The sequence below is a fragment of the Mus musculus genome, chromosome 14, assembly GCF_000001635.26.
Source record: "Mus musculus strain C57BL/6J chromosome 14, GRCm38.p6 C57BL/6J".
NCBI classification, from domain to species: Eukaryota; Metazoa; Chordata; class Mammalia; order Rodentia; family Muridae; genus Mus; species Mus musculus.
In genome coordinates, this window is record NC_000080.6 from 72785764 (window position 1) to 72808474 (window position 22711).

General features: G+C 40.9%; 1 long non-coding RNA gene across 1 annotated transcript in view; it reads right to left on the minus strand.

The window, feature by feature from the left end:
- The window catches only part of Gm35218, a 43860-nt gene extending 22036 nt beyond the window's left edge, over positions 1–21824 (minus strand). The window contains exons 1-5 of the long non-coding RNA XR_383581.2: positions 21359–21824; positions 17815–17921; positions 17008–17365; positions 6347–6423; positions 3775–3947 (exon numbers count right to left, since the gene is read on the minus strand). This is a non-coding gene — a long non-coding RNA (predicted gene, 35218). The remainder of the gene's footprint in view (positions 1–3774; positions 3948–6346; positions 6424–17007; positions 17366–17814; positions 17922–21358) is intronic.
- Between the last annotated feature and the right edge of the window lie 887 nt (positions 21825–22711).

Sequence of the window (22711 nt, forward strand, 5' to 3'; positions counted from 1 at the left end):
ATAAGACCATTTGTCCAAATGAGATAATTGAAAAGCTATGAGAACAGAGTATCCCTAAAGCCGGAGACTGTTTAGGAAAGGGTCTGAAGGTGGCTTCTGATGTCAGGACACTGGCCTGTATTTTAAGAAGGAGTGGTTTTGCATGGGCCCACTCTAAGATGACAGCATTCGTGCTGCTGTTTGGTTCTTTACAGTGTTTGCGGTTTGGACTTGCCAGCAAGTATAAACAGGCAAAGAATGAAAGCTTTCTTCCTCCATGTTCTTTATATGGGCTGTCATCAGAGGCGCTACACAGCTAAAGAACCCAACGAGTTTTCTAATTTACTCAAGCAGAAGTCTGGGAATGTGTGGGAATGGAATTTAAGGGTGTGGGATAATGGTAGAAGGAACATTAAACCGGATCAGCCTGAGTTTATTGATATGGGTCCACTGAGTGAAGAGTCTGTGTTTAAAATGGAAGCTAGCACAGTTTTAGAAAAGAAAAAGAGAAAAAAAAGAGTGTCAAAAGTTTGTTTGAATGGTTGGATGAAGAATTTGTCAAAAGATGTTCTACTGAAAAGGAGTTAGAGATTTTTTGCTGTCCCTTAGTTTAATGTTGATGGTGGGTTTTTCTATGGCTCAGGGAAAGTGCAATGCTAAAGTGGGTGTGTTGTGTAAAACCTAATCCTCCACAATGGGAAGTCCCAGAAGACATGTTCCTCACTAACTCGAGAACACACAAAAAGGTGAGGGGGCACCAGAACACTTGTAAGGCTTTGTCTTCACCCTTTTCCTCGTGCCACACCTTAGGTCCAGAGGTGCTGCTGTACAGTGAATTAAATGTAATATGTTCCATTGGGTCCTGAAGTATCAAAATCCAGTGCTAAGGCAAGGTGATGGTAGATGTGGCAGCGGGCAGCATAGACAAAGCAGTGTCCATAATGGTCAGACCCATGATGGGCAGCACAGACAACGTGAATTTTATGGTGTCATGACTTCTATGGACCTTTGGTACTGGCTTATCAATCACAGTGTTCCCAGATATGAAATAGATAAAACATCTACTGCATTTTTGCTTGATCTGTATAAGAAAAAAAATTCTCAAGCAAGTGAAATGGAGGCTACGTGGAATTGTGGCAAAAGGGAATCTTGGCTCATGAATCAATTTCCAGAATGAGCCAGTTTGCAGACCCAGAACCCCTTGAGTGAAGGGATGGCCGGGTTCCCCCGAGAAAGGGCTTGTTAAAATAACTCAGAGTTTTACTGTAAGCCTTTCTCCGGTCCTTTCCCAGAGGGATCTATGACTTTTTTATAAGGGTAATTGTACACTGGGGGAAATGAAACAAGGCTTTTTGAGGCCTGTTGGGTACTGGTCCTGAATTAACAATCTGGAAGATTCCAGGAAACATTGTAGCTCTCCAGTTAAAGTAGGGGCTTTGTGGGGGTCATGTGATTCATGGACTTTTGGCTGGAGTCCAATTCACAGTAGGTGCAGTGGGTTCCTGAGCTCACCCTGTAGTTATTTCCCCAGTTCCAAATGCATAATTGTGATATATATGCAGAATTCTCACATTGATTTCTTGGCCTGTGACTCTGTGATTGAGGGCTATTATGTTTGGAAAAGCTGAATGGACGCCTTTAGAGCTGCCTCTGTCAAGGAAAATAGTGAATCAAAACCAGTACTGCATCCTTGGAGGAACTGCAGAAATTAGTGCCACCCATCAAGGACTTGCAAAGGTGTGGTGGTTCCCAAGACATTTTCCCTTCATCCCTTCTAGCTGGCTAGTATAGAGGATAAACAGATCATGGAGAATGACAGTTAACTATCAAAACCTAGTGATTCCAATTGCGACGGCTGTACCAGATGTAGTGTTTTTCCTTGAGGGGATTGACATATCTTCTGGTATATGGAATACAGCTGCTGATCCTACAAATGTCTTTTTTTCTCAATACCTGTCCATAAGGACCACCAGAAGAACTTTGCTTTCAGTTGGCAAGGTCAGCAGTCTTTCTATACAGTCTTACTTCAAGGATATATTAACTCTCCTGTCCCTACGTCATTGCTTAGTTGGAAGGGATCTTGTTCTTCTGTCTCTTACACAAAATATCACATTGGTACACTATGTTAATGGCATTATGCCGATTGGACCAAGTGAGCAGGAGGTGGCAACTGCTTTGTACTTGTTGGTAACACATATGTGCCCCAGAGGATGGGAAATAAATCTAACCAAAGTTCAAGGGCCTTCTACCTCATTAACTTTCTTAGGAGTCCAGTGGTATATGGCATACAGAGATATTCCTTCTGAGGCAATGGTTCTCAATCCGTGGGTCATGACTCTATTGGCAGTTGAACCACCTTTTTACAGGGGTCACATATCAGATATCCTGCATATCAGACTACATTGAGATTCTTAACATTAGTAAAATTACAGTTATGAAATAGCAATGAAGATAATTTTGTGATTAGGGGTCACCACAACATGAGGAACTGTATTTAAGAAAGGGCCCCAGCATCAGGAAGGTTGAGAACCACTAAGGTGAGAGATAAGTTATTGCACCTGGTCCTTCCCACCACCAAGGAAAAGGCACAATGTTTAGTGAGCCTATTTGGATTCTTGAAACAGAACATTCCTCACTTGGGTGTATTACTTCAGCCCATACACCATGTGACTCAGAAAGCTGCTAGCTTTGTGTAGGGCCTGCAATAGGAGAAGACTCTTCAGCAGATGTAGGTTGCTTCACAGGCTGCTCTACCTCTTGGGCCATATTCAGGAGACCCAACGGTATCTGAGATGTCAGTGACAAGTAGGGATGCTGTTCTACTACCATTATGACGCCATCTGCTGCCATGCACACGCCTGCTACCTCATAGTTGACTAAGGAAGAGAAGGCTAGGGCCTGCTTTACTGATGGATCTGCATGCTATGCAGGCACCACTGAGACATGGACAGCTGCAGCATAACAACCCTTTTCTGAGACAAGGCTGAAAACACTGGTGAAAGAAAGTCTACCCAGCAGGCAGAATTTTGGGAAGTACACATGGCCATGCATTTTGTTCAGAAGGAGAAATGGCCAGATGTGCCATTGTTCACTGATTCACAGGCTATAGCCAGTGGATTGGTTGGATGGTTGGGGACTGGGAAAGAGCACGGCAGGAAAGTGGGTGAGAAAGTGACCTAGGGAAGAAGTATGTCGATGGATTTCTCCAAATGTGTAAAGGTACTTGTGTCCCATGTAAAACGCTCATCAAAAGGTGACTTCAACAGAGAAGGAGCTCAATAAGCAAGTAGATAGGATGATCTATTCTGTGGACGGTCAGCCTCTTTTCCCAACCATCCCAGTCAGTGTCCAGTGGGCCAATGAACAAGGTGACCATGGAGGCAGAGATTGAAGTTAGGCATGGGCTTGACTACGTGGACTTGCACTCATCAAAGTTGATCTGGCTACAGCGGTTGCTGAGTGCCAAATCTGCCAACAGCAGAGACCAACGCTGAGCCTGAAATATGGCACTATTCCCTGGGGTGACCAACCAGTGAGCTCGTGACAGGTTGACTACATTGAACCACTTCCTCTGTGGGAAAGACAATGCTTTTTTCTTACTGCAGTATTTATTCTGGTTACGGATTTGCCTTTCCTGAACATAATGCTTCTGCCAAAACCACAATCCTTGGACTTACAGAATGCCTGATCCACTCTCATAGTATTCCACACAGTATTGCTTCTGACCAAGGAACTCACTCCACAGTCAGAGAAATGCAACAATGACTCCAGTATCACTGAATTCACTGGTCTTACCATGTTTCCCACCATCCTGAGTCAGCTGGCTTGATAGAAAAATGGAATGATCTTTTGAAGACGCAGTTTCATCTCCAATTCGACTGTAGGGCTGGGACAGGGTTCCCCAGAAGGCAGTATATGCTTTGAATCAATGTCCAATATACGATAGTTTCATCCATAGCCAGGATCCACTTGGAGGAAAAGGGAATAGTTTCACTCACTATCACTCTTAGTGACCCACTAGGTAAATTGTTTACTACCAGTTTCCACAACCTTAAGTTCTGCTGCCCTAGAAGTTTTGGTTGCCAGAGAGGAGGGTGCTTCTGCCAGGAAAGACAGACAACAAACATTCCACTGAACTGGAAGCTGATCCAGGAAAGACAACAAACATTCTACTGAACTGCAAGCTCAGACTTCCCTCTGGCCACTTTGGGCTTGTGACACCATTAGACCAACAGGCTAAGGAAGGGGATAACAGTGATTGATGGGTGACTGATCCACATTACCAAGGGGAAATTGGATTGCTTTTCCACAGTAGAGGTAAGAACAACTGTGTATGAGCACGGGAAAACTTTTAGGGCATCTCTTGGTGCTGCTATGTCCTGTGATTAAAGTCAATGGGAAATTATAACGCCTAATCCAGGCAGGATGACAAAAGACCTAGACCCCCCAGGAATAAAAGTATTGGTCATTCCTCCAGGAAAAGAGCCAAAATGTGCTGAAGTACTTGCTGAGAGGAGAGGAAATACAAAATGGTCAATAGATAGCAGTAGTTATAAATAACATCTAGAGCCATATGCACGGAAGCAGAAATGAAGATTAAAATTGACACGAGTGTTTCTATTATGTTTTGTTGAGAATCCATTGCATAAATATTTATGTTTTCTTTCCTCAATTTCTTAATCATGTAATATAGCATCAGTTAGGAGAATATCAGTGATTATCACATTTAAGTTTGAGATACCAAAAGATTGTCCTTCAAGTGACCTGGGCATTCATTCTAAAATTTATAATGCATTTGTAGTTGTATGAAAGATAGCTATATCATGATAATCAGAATTATGATCTAGTTATTGTTTTCATTTGAAAATTAAGCATGGCATAAGAAGGTATGATTGTATGTCAAAATGATAAGGGATGGACTTATGATGACTTTTCTTGGCTGTCAACTTTGACTACATCTAGAATTAACAAAAATCCAAATGACTGGGCATACCTGTGAAAGAGTTTTTCTTAATTAAACCTTTGACGTGGGAAGATCCATTTTGAATCCAGATATTTTGAGGTGAGAATTCCACCTTAATCTGGGCCACCCCATCTGCTGGTAGCCTATATAAAGACCATGGAAGAAGGAAGCTTGCTCTCCCTGCCTGCTTGCTCTTGCTGGCAAGTCCATTCCTTCACTAGTATTAAAGCCTATTTCTTCAGGATTCTGGGGTATACTGGAGACCAGCTGAGACATCTAGCCTCGTGCATGGATGGAATAACTACTGGATTCTTGGACCTTGCATCGGTAGACAGCTGTTGTTGAACTCATTGGACTATTGAGCATAGTCTGTAAGAAGCCATTTTAATAAATCCCATTTATATTTACATATATTTATTCTATAAATTCTATTCCTTTAGAGAACCTTGACTAATATACCTAGTATTTATTTTTATAAATATTGTGCCTCTTTCTTGATTTACCAGCCTTAGCTAGAATCTATTATTTCCTTTTCCCAAAGATAAGAAATTTAGCTTATTTACAGAACCATGTTCTCCCAACTTTTTGTTGGCTAAGTATACATTGTGTAGATTTCCCCATATACTTAAATTAGTAAATAACAGTGTTTCAATTTTAGGAAAAAAATTGTTAACTTCATTCATGGGAGATGAATATTTTTAACTCTTAGAATTTCTTCTACCAGATATTACATTTTATTCCTAACTTACATCCATCTAACCATTACTTTTAAGCTCTTTGGTGTTTTTATTTTTGTCTTCTGTGTTGTAGCTAGTATTAACTCTCACATGCTATATTTACAGTCAATTCTAAAATATTAACAATTCTACTTATGTAAGTAGTATCCCTAACCAGTAATTAGTCTAATTAGTGATTAGTCTCATAGAGAAGGAAATCAGCCTTATAATTAAGTCTACATAATTAGTAAGAGGATATATCCAGCCCCAACATCAAATGAAACACCTGTCTTATGTCTTATTCTTCAAACTTGTCTTACAGTATCTGAATATGTTCATATTTGCACAAATGGCTTTTTTTATACAGCTTTTTTTCCCCCCTGGAATTTTAAATGGCCTGCTTCCCCACCCCATTTTACCCTCATTATAATAGAAGTTGTTTCACATAAAAGCCATGTCTGAGCTGCAGTGAGTTCTGGGTATTTAAAGGATCAGCGCTAGCCCCTTGAAACATTGTCCTTTACCTACTCAAAATAGCCACTATTATGAATTTGTTGCAAGCTGACTGTCTATGAAGTCAAAGCTCCATAGAGAAGCTTGCTTCCGGGCAACCCTTTCTTTAGGGCAGTAAGCAATGCTCTTGCTTACTTTGCCTCCTGTACTTCCTGTTTGTTTCTTTTACACATACCTTTTTTGTTGTTGTTGTTGTTCCACAAAAAAGCACTTGACCCATAAATCACTTGTAAACAGTCTTTTCAGGCTTCCCTGGGAACCAAAATGAGATGCTGGTTGATAGTAACACAGGTATTGTCCTTAAATCACTAATGAGCACACACACACACACACACACAATCATGTTTGTATTAGTTTTGTCTGATTATACTGTGCATCTGAAATACCAAGATTTCCTTAATCACCTGACTCCTGGGCTAGGTCCTAATTTTTTGTATATTATATCTTCTTCTCACTAAGGTTAGCAATGGGGTTAGCAGTGAAGTTTGCAGTGAAGTTTAAAGTAGTTTTCCCACAAGAAAGTGGATTGGAGCTGTTATTTTAAATCATGACAAATCTGGAAATCTGCTTACATGAGCTTTGTGATCTGAAAACTTGGCCAAACATATAATTATAACTTTGCAGCAGCCTCTTTGTGTCTCGTCAGTGTGAGCTCTGCTTGGCAGCCTAGGTCAAATGAAGGCTGACTTTTAAAAATGCAGTGCCTATCTGATTCTTTTGGAGAGGAAATGTTGAAATTTTTTTCCACAAGACTTTTAGTGGACATTTAAAATTAGGGTCTACTATGTGGGTATATATATGTTCCTCATGTTTTTAATTTCTTTGAGGGTTTTATCATGAAGGAATGTTAAACTTCGTGACAATTTTTGTGTCCAATGCCATCAGGAAAACTGGTCTTTTTGTTGTTGTTCTTTTTACCCATCCCTGGTTTTGAAAACAAGGTAGATCTTGGTTCCGGGACTCCGCAGAACTTAGGAAATTAGTCTGAACAGGTGAGAGGGTGCGCCACAGAACCGGACAGCTTCTGGGATAGGCAGAGGCACAGAGCCGCTGAGGCAGCACCCTTTGCGGGCCTCAGACAGCCGGCCACCGTCCGGACCAGAGGACAAGTGTCCAACTGGCTCGGGAGGCGGCCTCAGCCTCAGGAGCAGCGGTCGCCATCTTGGTTCCGGGACTCCGCAGAACTTAGGAAATTAGTCTGAACAGGTGAGAGTCTGCACCACAGAAGCTGACAGCTTCTGGGATCAGCCAAAGCAACACAGCTTCTGAGAAAGGTCCTGTTTTGGGCCTTCTTCTTCGGGAGGAGGAGGTCCAAACACAAGATATCTGCGCACCTTCCCTGTAAGAGAGCTTGCCAGCAGAGAGTGCTCTGAGCACTGAAACTCAGAGGAGAGAATCTGTATCCCAGGTCTGCTGATAGACGGTAACAGAATCACCAGAAGAACAATCTCTAAACAGAGTCAATTATAACTACTAACTCCAGAGATTACCAGATGGCGAAAGGTAAACGTAGGAATCTTACTAACAGGAACCAAGACCACTCACCATCATCAGAACCCAGCACTCCCACTTCACCCAGTCCAGGGCACCCCAACACACCCGAAAACCTAGACCCAGATTTAGAAGCATATCTCATGATGATGGCAGGGGACATCAAGAAGGACTTTAATAACTCACTTAAAGAAATACAGGAGGACACTGCTAAAGAGTTACAAGTCCTTAAAGAAAAACAGGAAAACACAATCAAACAGGTAGAAGTCCTTACAGAAAAAGAGGAAAAAACATAAAAACAGGTGATGGAAATGAACAAAACCATACTAGACCTAAAAAGGGAAGTAGACACAATAAAGAAAACTCAAAGTGAGGCAACACTGGAGATAGAAACCCTAGGAAAGAAATCTGGAACCATAGATTTGAGCATCAGCAACAGAATACAAGAGATGGAAGAGAGAATCTCAGGTGCAGAAGATTCCATAGAGAACATTGGCACAACAATCAAAGAAAATGGAATGCAAAAAGATCCTAACTCAAAATATCCAGGAAATCCAGGACACAATGAGAAGACCAAACCTACGGATAATAGGAGTGGATGAGAATGAAGATTTTCAACTCAAAGGACCAGCAAACATCTTCAACAAAATTATTGAAGAAAACTTCCCAAATATAAAGAAAGAGATGCCCATGAACATACAAGAAGCCTACAGAACTCCAAATAGACTGGACCAGAAAAGAAATTCCTCCCGACACATAATAATCAGAACAAAAAATGCACTAAATAAAGATAGAATACTAAAAGCAGTAAGGGAAAAAGGTCAAGTAACATATAAAGGCAAGCCTATCAGAATTACACCAGATTTTTCACCAGAGACTATGAAAGCCAGAAGAGCCTGGACAGATGTTATACAGACACTAAGAGAACACAAATTCCAGCCCAGGCTACTATACCCAGCCAAACTCTCAATTACCATAGATGGAGAAACCAAAGTATTCCACGACAAAACCAAATTCACACATTATCTCTCCACGAATCCAGCCCTTCAAAGGGTAATAACAGCAAAGAAGCAATACAAGGACGGAAATCACGCCCTAGAAAAAACAAGAAGGTAATCCCTCAACAAACCTAAAAGAAGACAGCCACAAGAACAGAATGCCAACTTTAACAACAAAAATAACAGGAAGCAACAATTACTTTTCCTTAATATCTCTTAATATCAATGGTCTCAACTCCCCAATAAAAAGACATAGACTAACAAACTGGCTACACAAACAAGACCCAACATTTTGCTGCTTACAGGAAGCTCATCTCAGAGAAAAAGATAGACACTACCTCAGAATGAAAGGCTGGAAAACAATTTTCCAAGCAAATGGTATGAAGAAACAAGCTGGAGTAGCCATCCTAATATCTGATAAGATTGACTTCCAACCCAAAGTCATCAAAAAAGACAAGGAGGGGCACTTCATTCTCATCAAAGGTAAAATCCTCCAAGAGGAACTCTCAATTCTGAATATCTACGCACCAAATGCAAGGGCAGCCACATTCATTAAAGACACTTTAGTAAAGCTCAAAGCACACATTGCACCTCACACAATAATAGTGGGAGACTTCAACACACCACTTTCACCAATGGACAGATCATGGAAACAGAAACTAAACAGGGACACAGTGAAACTAACAGAAGTGATGAAAGAAATGGATCTGACAGATATTTACAGAACATTTTATCCTAAAACAAAAGGATATACCTTCTTCTCAGCACCTCATGGTACCTTCTCCAAAATTGACCACATAATAGGTCACAAAACAGGCCTCAACAGATTCAAAAATATTGAAATTGTCCCATGTATCCTATCAGATCACCATGCACTAAGGCTGATCTTCAATAACAAAATAAATAATAGAAAGCCAACATTCACGTGGAAACTGAACAGCACTCTTCTCAATGATATCTTGGTCAAGGAAGGAATAAAGAAAGAAATTAAGGACTTCTTAGAGTTCAATGAAAATGAAGCCACTTCATACCCAAACTTATGGGACACAATGAAAGCATTTCTAAGAGGAAAACTCATAGCTCTGAGTGCCTCCAAAAAGAAACTAGAGAGAGCATACATTAGCAGCTTGACAACACACCTAAAAGCTCTAGAACAAAAGGAAGCAAATTCACCCAAGAGGAGTAGACAGCAGGAAATAATCAAACTCAGGGGTGAAATCAACCAAGTGGAAACAAGAAGAACTATTCAGAGAATCAACCAATCGAGGAGCTGGTTCTTTGAGAAAATCAACAAGATAGACAAACCATTAGCCAGACTCACTAGAGGGCACAGGGAAATCATTCTAATTAACAAGATCAGAAATGAAAAGGGAGACATAACAACAGATCCTGAAGAAATCCAAAACACCATCGGATCCTTCTACAAAAGGCTATACTCAACAAAACTCGAGAACCTGGATGAAATGGAGAAGTTTCTGGACAGATACCAGGTACCAAAGTTGAATCAAGATCAGGTTAATGATCTAAACAGCCCGATATCCCCCAAAGAAATAGAAGCAGTCATTAATAGTTTCCCAACCAAAGAAAGCCCATGACCAGATGGGTTTAGTGCAGAGTTCTATCAGACCTTCAAAGAAGATCTAATCCCAGTTCTTCACAAACTATTCCACAAAATAGAAACAGAAGGTACTCTACCCAACTCATTCTATGAAGCCACAATTACTCTGATACCTAAACCACAAAAAGACCCCACAAAGATAGAGAACTTCAGACCAATATCCCTTATGAATATTGATGCAAAAATCCTCAATAAAGTTCTTGCTAACCGAATCCAAGAACACATCAAAACAATCATCCATTCTGACCAAGTAGGTTTCATCCCAGGGATGCAGGGATGGTTCAATATACGGAAATCCATCAACGTAATCCAGTATATAAACAAACTCAAAGACAAAAACCACATGATCATCTCGTTAGATGCTGAGAAAGCATTTGACAGAATCCAACACCCATTCATGATAAAAGTCTTGGAAAGATCAGGAATTCAAGGCCCATACCTAAACATGATAAAAGCAATCTACAGCAAACCAGTAGCCAGCATCAAAGTAAATGGTGAGAAGCTTGAAGCAATCCCACTAAAATCAGGGACTAGATAAGGCTGTCCACTCTCTCCCTACCAATTCAACATTGTACTTGAAGTCCTAGCCAGAGCAATTAGACAACAAAAGGAGATCAAGGGGATACAAATTGGAAAGGAAGAAGTCAAAATATCACTTTTTGCAGATGATATGATAGTATATATACATGACCCTAAAAATTCCACCAGAGAACTCCTAAGCCTGATAAACAGCTTCAGTGAAGTAACTGGATATAAAATTAACTCAAACAAGTCAATGGCCTTTCTCTATACAAAGGACAAACAGGCTGAGAAAGAAATTAGGGAAACAACACCCTTCTCAATAGCCACAAATAATATAAAATACCTAGGCGTGACTCTAATTAAGGAAGTGAAAGATCTCTATGACAAGAACTTCAAGTCTTTGAAGAAAGAAATTAAAGAAGATCTCAGAAGATGGAAAGATCTCCCATGCTCATGGATCGGCAGGATCAACATTGTAAAAATGGCTATCTTGCCAAAAGCAATCTACGGATTCAATGCAATCCCCATCAAAATTCCAACTCAATTCTTCAACGAATTAGAAAGGGCAATTGGCAGATTCATCTGGAATAACAAAAAACCTAGGATAGCAAAAACTCTTCTCAAGGATAAAAGAACCTCTGGTGGAATCACCATGCCTGACCTAAAGCTTTACTACAGAGCAATTGTGATAAAAACTGCATGGTACTGGTATAGTGACAGACAAGTAGACCAATGGAACAGAATTGAAGACCCAGAGATGAACCCACACACCTATGGTCACTTGATCTTTGACAAGGGAGCTAAAACCATCCAGTGGAAAAAAGACAGCATTTTCAACAAATGGTGCTGGCACAACTGGCTGTTATCATGTAGAAGTTTTCGAATTGATCCAGTCCTATCTCCTTGTACTAAGGTCAAATCTAAGTGGATTAAGGAACTCCACATAAAACCAGAGACACTGAAACTTATAGAGGAGAAAGTAGGGAAAAGCCTCGAAGATATGGGTACAGGGGAAAAATTCCTGAATAGAACAGCAATGGCTTGTGCTGTAAGAATGAGAATTGACAAATGGGACCTCATGAAACTCCAAAGCTTCTGCAAGGCAAAAGACACCGTCAATACGACAAAAAGACCACCAACAGATTGGGAAAGGATCTTTACCTATCCCAAATCGGACAGGGGACTAATATCCAATATATATAAAGAACTCAAGAAGGTAGACTCCATAAAATCAAATAACCCCATTAAAAAATGGGGCTCAGAACTGAACAAAGATTTCTCACCCGAGGAATACCGAATGGCAGAGAAGCACCTGAAAAAATGTTCAACATCTTTAATCATCAGGGAAATGCAAATCAAAACAACCCTGAGATTCCACCTCACACCAGTCAGAATGGCTAAGATGAAAAATTCAGGTGACAGCAGATGCTGGTGAGGATGTGGAGAAAGATGAACACTCCTCCATTGTTGGTGGGATTGCAAGCTTGTACAACCACTCTGGAAATCAGTCTGGCGGTTCCTCAGAAAATTGGACATAGTACTACCGGAAGATCCAGCAATACCTCTTCTGGGCATATATCCAGAAGATGCCCCAACCGATAAGAAGGACACATGCTCCACTATGTTCATAGCAGCCTTATTTATAATAGCCAGAAGCTGGAAAGAACCCAGATGCCCCTCAACAGAGGAATGGATACAGAAAATGTGGTACATTTACACAATGGAGTACTACTCAGCTATTAAAAAGAATGAATTTATGAAATTCCTAGCCAAATGGATGGACCTGGAGGGCATCATCCTGAGTGAGGTAACCCAATCACAAAAAAACTCTCACAATATGTACTCACTGATAAGTGGATATTAGCCCAGAAACTTAGGATACCCAAGATATAAGATATAATTTGCTATAAACATTAAACTTAAGAGAACGAAGACGAAAGTGTGGACACTTTGCCTTTTCTTAGAATAGGAAACAAAACACCCATGGAAGGAGTTACAGAGACAAAATTTGGAAGTGTGACGAAAGGATGGACCATCTAGTGATTGCAATATCCAGAGATCCATCCCATGATCAGCTTCCAAACGCTGACACCATTGCATACACTAGCAAGATTTTGCTGAAAGGACCCAGATATAGCTGTCTCTTGTGAGACTATGCCAGGTCCTAGCAAACACAGAAGTGGATGCTCACAGTCAGCTATTGAATGGACCACAGGGCCCCCAATGGAGGAACTAGAGAAAGCACCCAAGGAACTAAAGGGAACTGCAACCCTATAGGTGGAACAACAATATGAACTAAGCAGTACCCCGGAGCACTTGTCTCTAGCTGCATATGTATCAAAAGATGGCCTAGTCGGCCATAACTGCAAAGAGAGGCCCATTGGACTTGCAAACTTTATATGCCCCAGTACAGGGGAACGCCAGGGCCAAAAAGGGGGAGTGGGTGGGTAGGGGAGTGGGGGGGGGGTATGGGAGACTTTTGGTATAGCATTGGAAATGTAAATGAGCTAAATACCTAATAAAAAATGGAAAAAGAAAAAGAAAAAGAAAACAAGGTAATTCTGGTATCAGAGTGTGGTAATACTTTTCCCCTTTGTATTTTGTGAAACAGTTTGAGGGAAAAAACATGGAGTAGTGAACAATCCCGACTCCTTTCTCTGCTGTGGTTTTTGAATGAGTCTGCCATGTGTTTCTTTTTTCAGTGATAAGCCACTTCAGAGTCTTCCATGGAAAGTCTTCCACTTCCTCTCGTCTTTATTGTCCATTCATGGGACCATTCAAAGGTGTGATGGAAGCATTTAAGCTACTCTGCCTCCAAAAACAAATCAGTCTGTCTGTCTGAGGCCAGCTGTCACTATGTGGCACTTGCTCTATACCCATAGTAGCCTCAGATTTGTGACAGTTCTCTTGCTGCAGACCTCCAAGGTCTGGAATTATATTGAGTATACCCCACACATTTCTTGAGCCAAATTTCTATCACTGGCACACTTTATAGTTCCTGAAACAGGGGCTCAGGAAGATGGAATGCTTTGTCAAATATCTATGAAGTGATCAAGCTGAGCGCTAGAACCCTGGCTTTCTTTCTCCTTGTCTAATGGTTTTCTATGTCTTACATGTCTCCACGCACTGTCCCCTCAATCATTGCTAATGGAACTTAATCCATTAGAACAGGACTACTTACCAGGCACGGTTTTGAGCATGTGTCTTTGCTCATTAGAGCCAGATATGATGAAAGACTCTAATTTGTATTTGCGTTGTCACCACCTTGGTGACAAGGAAATATCAGAGATAAAAAGATTTTGAATGTTTTTAGTTAAAACAGAACAAACAAAACAAAAACTCACTGTGTGAGTGTGTGACTTTCATTTACACAAGAGCTTGAAAACAAATTGGAGGTGGGGTGTGGAAATTACTCTAATTTTTATCTTTATTATGACTTGTGGGCATCACATCGGTAATGTGGTTCCACTTCCCCAAACCTAGAGGTGTGTGGAATGAAGGAATGACACAGATTAATTTTGTGTATTGTGGAATCCAAACACATCCACACCTGCCTCCCTTAACCTCATCCACACCTTTCTACATTTTCCTTTTTTTTTCCACTTTTTGTGTCTGTTAATAATTTTGAAAAAGGAAGATATTAAATTATAGATTCATGGCTGTTGCTAACACATACAGGGCTCATTAAACAATGTAGATTATATTTTCTCACCTTGATTTGTATAAAAAACACAGTCACCATTCAGAGGGAAGTAGTAAACATTATAAATTCATATTCACTCTTTCTCCCCTCTCTTCTTCCCTCCCTTCCTTTCTCCCTTTCTCCTTCCTTCCCTTTATCTCTCTGAAGCTGTCTAATTACCTTGCAAGGCTAGACTCAAACTTGTAGTCTTCGTGTCCCAACCTTTTCAGTGCTGGGTTTACAGGTGGGCATCATCGTGCACTGCTGAGATTCTCATAGTCCTCCTTCCCAACCAGGCACAAAGCCCAGGGCTGTCCAGGTATATGCTCGGCAAACCCTCTACCACTGAGCTATGCCTTCCCATTTCAAACAAACAAACAAACAAACAAGCAAAAATCCCAATTATTTTGAGACAGGGTCTTGCTAAGTTACCCAGATGACCTTGAACTTGACCCCGTCTTGCTTAAACCTCCCAAGTAGCTGGATATGTGCTTCCACAAGCACTGTTGTAGTCTCTGTCAATCAGAAAAGTGAAGAATAGTTTACCCATCCAATGAACGTAAATCTTGAGCATTTCTTGTATATCTAGACAGTGTTGTACAGCTGGGATAAAGAGTGGGCAAACTCTGTGTGACCATTTCTTCATGAAGCATACGTACATAATACATAACAAATACGCAAAGAAAATTACAGAAATTTAGGATAAATTACTGAGCACAAACCATGTCTGACAACTGTGGATGGTATCAGGGAGAGCCTTTCTGAGGAGGGCAATGGAGGTGGGGTCTGGATCCCAGAGAATGGAGTAGGACAAGAAGCACACACTCAGCAGAGGGAATGGAAAGAGTGAGGGTCCCATGCTGGGAGGGGCATGGCAGAAACGGAAATAGACTCAAAGAGGTTGGAGGTGCAAGTTCAGAGAACCAAAAGTTTGTGAATGTGGGAAGGGAGGGAAGACATCCAGGGGTGTCTTCAGGGTGGTCTGACTGTGTGTGCTCTGTGCAGTGACTCTGCATATATTTGTGAAGCACAAATTGGAGGGAGGCCAAAGAGGACCCAGGAGGTCATTTAACAGGGATAAGTTGGTAACCAGATGAAATGGGGTGTTGACTCAGTCAAAGCATTATCATAGAGATAAAGGAAAATGAAGAGGTTCAAGAAGTTTGGTAGAATATCTAAGATAGGTTGTCCATTTATGGAGAATGACAAAGAGGGCATCAGAGATAATTGGTGTTGCCAAGATGGCTGCTTGCTGAAGGAAAGAACATGGTCTCTAAATGTGATCTTTGGGGTAGGGTTGAAGATGGCCTCTGGCTTAGCAGTCAAGGACAAGAAATGGAGACAAGAAACAGCCTTTTCTTGGGTATTTAGAAGGTAGTTGTTTGAACTAAAAAGACTAAAGAGTGAGCAAGCCATCCCATGAGAAAAAAAAATCCTTGGTGGATTCCCCAAGTTCCATTTATGACTTTAGACCACAATTGATTCCCATCGTGTCCCGACACTAATAAAATGATGCAGATGAAAAGATGAAAAGATGAACTCCCTTTTTTCTTTTCTTTTCTTTTCTTTTCTTTTCTTTTCTTTTCTTTTCTTTTCTTTTCTTTTCTTTCTTTCTTTCTTTCTTTCTTTTTCCCTTTCTTTCTTTCTTTCTTTCTTTCTTTCTTTCTTTCTTTCTTTCTTTCTTTCTTTTTTAAACATCAAATATATTCACCAACGGAAGCCACCACTACATAAATTCATTGCTATATAAATGGCTGTTTGGATTCCCACTCTAGGGAATGTACAACCTTGACTTTTCACGTAGTACAGATCACAGTTAGATAATTGTAAAAAGAGAGTTTATTTGAAAGGCAGATTGCAGATGAGAGGAATCAGACAGGAATGCCTGCAAGATGTTTCTGAATTTCTTTCAACGTGGAGGTTTCTTGCTAAGGAAGAGGAATGACTGACTACTTGCTGTCAGTAGGCAATTTGATGGCTACCTGACCTGAGAAACATAGCTACCCATTCACCTAAGACAGCTTCTGTTTCTCTGTTCTTAGTAGAAATCTGCAGTGGACAGTAAGAGAGCATGTTCCACAGCCACACTTTCTGCCACTCATCAGAGCTCCCAGCTACTGCACCAAGTCCCACTGGGGAAGGCACAGCCACGGGAGTCAGGAAAAGTAGATCTAAATCCCTGGGCCCTGGGAAAGCAATTTCATGTGTTTGGATCTTGTATTTATCATGAAAAAAAAAAAACCAAGAATAATTAGATCTTTTTTTAGCTATATATTGATGACTCATGAATCTATTTTTCTTTCCAGATTTCTCTCCTCAGATTCTTACTTTTATTCCATTGTTTCCTGGACACATTCTACATGTTTCAGAGGTAACTCAAATCCATTTTTCCCAAGGTAAAACTTATTTCTACCTCTAGTCCAAACATCAAAACAATGTCCCCATAAGGCTCCTATATTGCTGAATATACCCCTTGACCAGCAAAGTTTGGACAGCATCTGTGACTTCACCTTCAATCCACTTACCATATCCTGTTTTCAGCTAGCTGCTCTGTCGTATGGATGCTATCTCCCATCTCTCCACCCCCTTTTATCACACTAACAGAAGCCAGAGCTATCTTTCTGTCTAGACCTTCTGTGACCTGTCCCTTGTGCTCACGTACACTGGACATCAGACCCATTCAGCTGATTTTAAAATGTTTCTGAGCCAAGCTCGCCACTGGGCTTTTATCAACACATCAGCACTGCTCTCAACCTTGGTCAGAGAAACTTCTTAGTGCAGAAGGTGGTGGTTAATGAAGAGACTCATAACTGTTCAACATCCTCAGAAGAAGTAACTGAGCGCATCTGTGTCAAATTCTTCCTCCAAGGTTCCGAGGAAACACTGTAAAAGAGGGGGCACAAAGAATGCAAGAGGCAGGGGATAGAAAGGAGGGCTGTGAAATATTGGCCTCTGGCTATGACATGGCCAGGAGGATTGCACTCATGAAGTCACAGCAGCTGTGCTTTCTTGAACGAGACCTGCACAAGTCAAGCCAGTTCAAAGTTCTATCGTGAAGCAAGGAAAGGCTCCCAATGGCCAGTTCTGGCTGAAAAGTTAGTGGCAATTCATGGATGATAAGGGGAAGATAGGTTGGGGGTGGGGGGTCTTGTTTGTTTTTGTTTTTGTTTTGGAAATGGCCATTGGTAGGCCTCTCTGTGCCTCAGACAGAATTCATTGGATTATTAAATTCAGTGGATTATTTTTTTAAAGGAATCAAAATTGAGCAATATTGGAGGGCAAAGCAACGGAAGAGTGTGGGGGCTGAATATGATCTGTAACAGGAAGCCTACCAGAGGAGACCACTCAGAGTTTACAGCCATTGAAAGTCTCTATTCCAGCTGGCTGGGGGTTGCACTCAGGTATTCAGGATTCAAATGTAGCACCAAGTATTTAAAGTCTGTAAAGAGGAAAAAAAATCACATCTTGGTACCTCACTTGGAGGTTTTATGACAAGCAAGTTTAGCAGACATTAAGTTAGCTGGAGCATCTTGACCTGGTGTTCCTAGAATAGAGTTGGGTAAATTTCCCTGGGGTTTCCCATCAAGGAGATCAAATTCTAGTCAAACCTAAAGTGGCCTCAACATTATACCAAATGGAGGCACCTCTGCACTGTCTTGTCCTGTCACAGATTGAGATAGATTGCATATATGTAGAAAATTTCCAAAGAATAGTGTATATTATATAATATTGAATAGTATGTTATATATGTAAATGGTTTTATAACCTAAAAAAAAGAAAATAATAAGATTTGGTTCTGGTTATGTTTCGCCACATCCTATTTGTTTCTTTTTCTCATGACTTGTCTTGGGGAGCCTTCTCTCATCCCAGCCTCCCTTAAACCAAGGGAAGCCTCCCTGCTCAGCACTCCATAGTGTTCAGTGCTCTTCTGAGTATGACATTCACAAATTTCATTTCGAAGCCTTATATACTTTCCTCTTATACTTAAAATGTGTACCCTACCCAGAGTGCTTACTGGTACTATTTGAAAAAAAAAAAAAAAAAGAAAAGAAAAGAAACACACACACACATACACACACCATTGTGGAAAGAAGAAATATAGGAAGAGAGGGTATGGGGAAGTATTGGTTGAAAATAATGTAAGTCATTCATTTAAGAAATCTGTCATTATTGCTATGTAGGAACAGGAGTTTCAGAAAGAGAGTCCCCAGCAGGAATGGGGCACATATATAGAGCCCTGAGTTCACTGTGGAGAGGCCCTTATTTAACCTTTATGAATCTAACACCCTGTGGTTTGTGAGAAAGCTCTTTAACTGTTTATTGTTGCAAAGTCACTTTGCTTCTTTGTGACATGCCGCAAACAGTAGTTTGCGCGTGAAGAGCAAAACTACTTCAAGGTCTCTTCCAACACTAACCTAGTTTGGTCTTACCTTGAAACTCATTCATTTTCACCTTAAGACTTCGAGGTCCCGTATGTTTTCCTCCAGTAGCAGGTAAAAGTTGGGGTTCCAAAGTTTTGGTGGGCAAGAGTGCATATGTTGCCTGTCCTGCATTTTGTACCACAGTAGACTGACTTCTGTTTTCAAGGTTCTAGATGCAAAGTTGGTTTTTAATTTGGAAACATACCCTTAGCTGCACCATCTACTGACAATTGAGCCCGTTGTTGTTGTTGTTGTTGTTGTTGTTGTTGTTGTTGTTGTTGTTTTCTATCAAGTGTCACCCTTGGTCAGAAGCTTTAACCAATAATGCTAAACTTCTGAAAATGTGCTATCAAAGAAAAGCAATTTATTTGGAATATTCTTCGAGTCAAATTTCCAAGACTTTAGTAAAAACTGAGGCTTTACTTGGAATGAGGGTCCCTGGGATTTTTGTTGGAATAAGGTTCCCATGTTTCTCGGTTTTCCCAGGCTGCCATGTTTGTACCTATCTGTGACTCCTCTTAGTTTCTGGCTTAACCAGTTCCTTATTATTATTCCATACTGAGCTCAAAGATCAGCCTTTTATAGAGGACTCTGATGGCCACCATAGTTAATTCAGCTCTCCTCTCCAGACTGCTCCATGTCACTGTCTCAAAGTTACAGAGTGCTTTAACTCACTGTAAATACAGTGTTCACTACCCACTTTGCAAATTTCTCCTCTCTAGAAGCTTGAAGGGGCGTGGGACTCGATCAATCACTATTACACACTTGAAATTTAGACCAGGTATGAACAAACTAGACACTTGGGTCAATATCCCGTGAATAAATAGCACTTGAGGATGTGCAGTTTACTATACCCATATACTCAACAGCCTCGAATGCTGCCTCTTCCATCAAATGCTGTGAAACATGAATGCTTTAACAGTGGACTTGGTGCTTTCTCTTGGAACCGATGTTGCACCTATTCTAAGTGTATTATCTCCATGAGAAGGTAATGCTGTCTATGAAGAACACACATGTGTATCTTTCCAAAAATCCCAGTGCATGAAATGAGAAAGAGGCAGTAGTGTTTATTGCTTTTTAAACATATAAACATTGTTAAGTGGAAATCTTAGGAGGAAGCCTCATAGATGTCAGAAACAAGGAGGCCAGCAAGACTAAGAATGAGGCAGAAGCAGAGGCCTGAGGGATTTATAGCTTTTGCCTATTCTCTGTCATGCTTGCTTTCTTCCCGAAAAATTCTTAAGTAGTTTCCCTGTTACTAGGTTAATGATAATATGTGGGATTTCTGAGACTTACTAGATGCCAAATACTTTGTATCATGAATACCCTGTGAGTATGTTGTCATTCGCTGTTCAAAATATAGACTTAAGAGTTCAAGAACTCACAAAACCCCATCTTAAATTCCTCATGGTGCCTTTTGAAGACAATGACAGTGACTTTTATTTCCTGGTGCCTTCCTTGGGCCACTGGTCTCCCATTGAGTGGCGGTGGGGCTTGTCAGCTTGACAATAGACAAGGATGGAAGTGATGACCTCCAAGAGGAGAACATAGAGGCATGCCGCACCCGCTTCCTTTCCTTGTATTCTTTACTCTGGGCTAAGCCAGTCCCCACTTCACACCAGAATACTCTAGCTGCCAATGGAGAAGTCCATTTGTAAAGGGGCTGAGTTTCCCTGCCAGCAACTGGTAACAACTTGGAACATGAATGAGAGACCTTGAAAGTAAACCCTGCAGACTGCACTACCAATAGACATTTGATTGTAGTCTCATGAGAGATCTTGTGCTAGGACCATTATTCAGTTCTCCCCCCAATTTCTGACCTATAGAAACTGAAAGATTGCATATATATATATATATATATATACATATATACATATATATATGCTATTGCAAGCCAGAATGTTTTAGGTGATTTGTGACACTCAAGTTATAATCAGTTTTGTAGACAGCGAAATCGGAGTTTTTATCCCAGGTCTCTCTCCAGAGCACATGCCTGACTATGGATGTGTGGTTTTCTCACACACTCATTTGTAACATAGTTGAAAGTTACGCAGATGCGTTTCAACCTCTATGCCATAGGTGAGAAACAGAGATGAGAAATTGAGAAATGTATTTTTAGACTTAGAATTTGATGTCAGGTGATCTAATTCTGAACACGTGCTTTTCATCACTCTAGTAAAAACCAAACTATTCCTTCACGAAAGCTACTGTGGAAAGGGACTGTCAGGTATGAGATGGAAAAGAAAGCCTCTAGGTGTGCACACCCCTTCTGGGAGGCTCACATGCATTTGAAAAGAACAACTATTTAAACTCTCCTTATAGTAACTAAATAGCTTTGTCACTACTCTTGGCTATCAAGAACTTAGACGGGCAGGTCATTGTTCTGATACAGTATTACTTAGATTGAAGAAGCTTTACATATTAGATGATATTTTATCAAAGTTAGCTTAGTTACCTCACAGCTCAGTTTCCGAAGTAGCAAAAGTTGACCAGTTGACGACTGCTTTGGGCATGAACTATAATGTTCAATCTCTGTTCTCCTGCAGCCCTTCAGGAGCCATCTTTAGGTAAATCACACACCACCAGTTTTTGAGAGAGGACAGAGAACAGACCAAGATGTATACTGTCTTTGAAGTAAGTCAACAAGTCAGTGATAATTGAAATGAGAAATCCTGGCAGGAGAAGAGAGAAAGGTTTGTGCTCTGTCCTTGGTAGACTTCTCGAGTCATTTGTGGAGTGGAGAATCTGGAGAGGTCTAGTGAGTCATGCATTGCTAACAGTGGAAGGAAATGTGTTTTCTAAAGCTGTCCGCTGTGACTCATGCCTTTTGGTTGGCATCGGCAGATGCTGGTACCCTACTGACTGGTGATCTAAGAGAAAGTTTCTCAGACAGACAGTTCTGACACGGTTCCCCTACCCCCCTACCCCCACCCCCGAACTCTGATACATTTGGCTCAGTCCTTTTATTTGGCTTGCAGGATGTTCGATTTAACATTGTGACTTATTTCTGGCTCGGTGGTAAAGGGATTGTTTAGTAACAGAACGGAGCATTTGGATTTTGGTGGCAGCCAGGGAAGAATGCTCTTATTTTACAAGGTTACAACTGAACAATGTTCTTTATACTGAGTCATTCCTCATGTGGGAAAAATTTCTTTTTATACATACATACTCTCTATTGGATACATGGAGCTGCTTTACCTTCAATATTTGGGCAGAATTTTTAGTGAGTGATCTGGGAACAATATACGTTAATGAAAAAGACAGTCTTTTCTGCAGAAGGGAGTACAGAAGCTGCACGCCAGAAACCACCTAGGTTTTATTTCTAAGCCAGCCAGGTTTGCATATGACCTTGAGTCCACTTACTCATTTTTTTTAAAACTTGGGCTTCCTCTCTGAAATGGACAGAAAATTACCTACCTATTTACCCAAGGCAAAACCAATTTCCTGATAGGAAGATGACTCAGCGGTCTAGGGCAGCTGTGTAGCCTTGTCCTGCACATCTTAAGGTAGCAGAGACCCAGAAATTGCTGACCACACTATTCAAATGCAGCTTGACATTTAAGGGAGGGAAGGAGATGGGGTCATTGTGGAGCTGTTCCTTGCCACGCTCTGTGTTAGGTCCTGAGAGAACATGGAAACTAGATACACTCAAAGGTTCACTGCTTTGTCTGATTTTTGTATGTTTGGATTAGCCAGAGAGAGAGACGGGGACACACACACACACACAGAGGGGCGGGGTGGGATTCCATTAATTTATAATCTGGATCTGAGCTTCTTTAAGTAGAGGGTCATTCAGTATCACTATTCA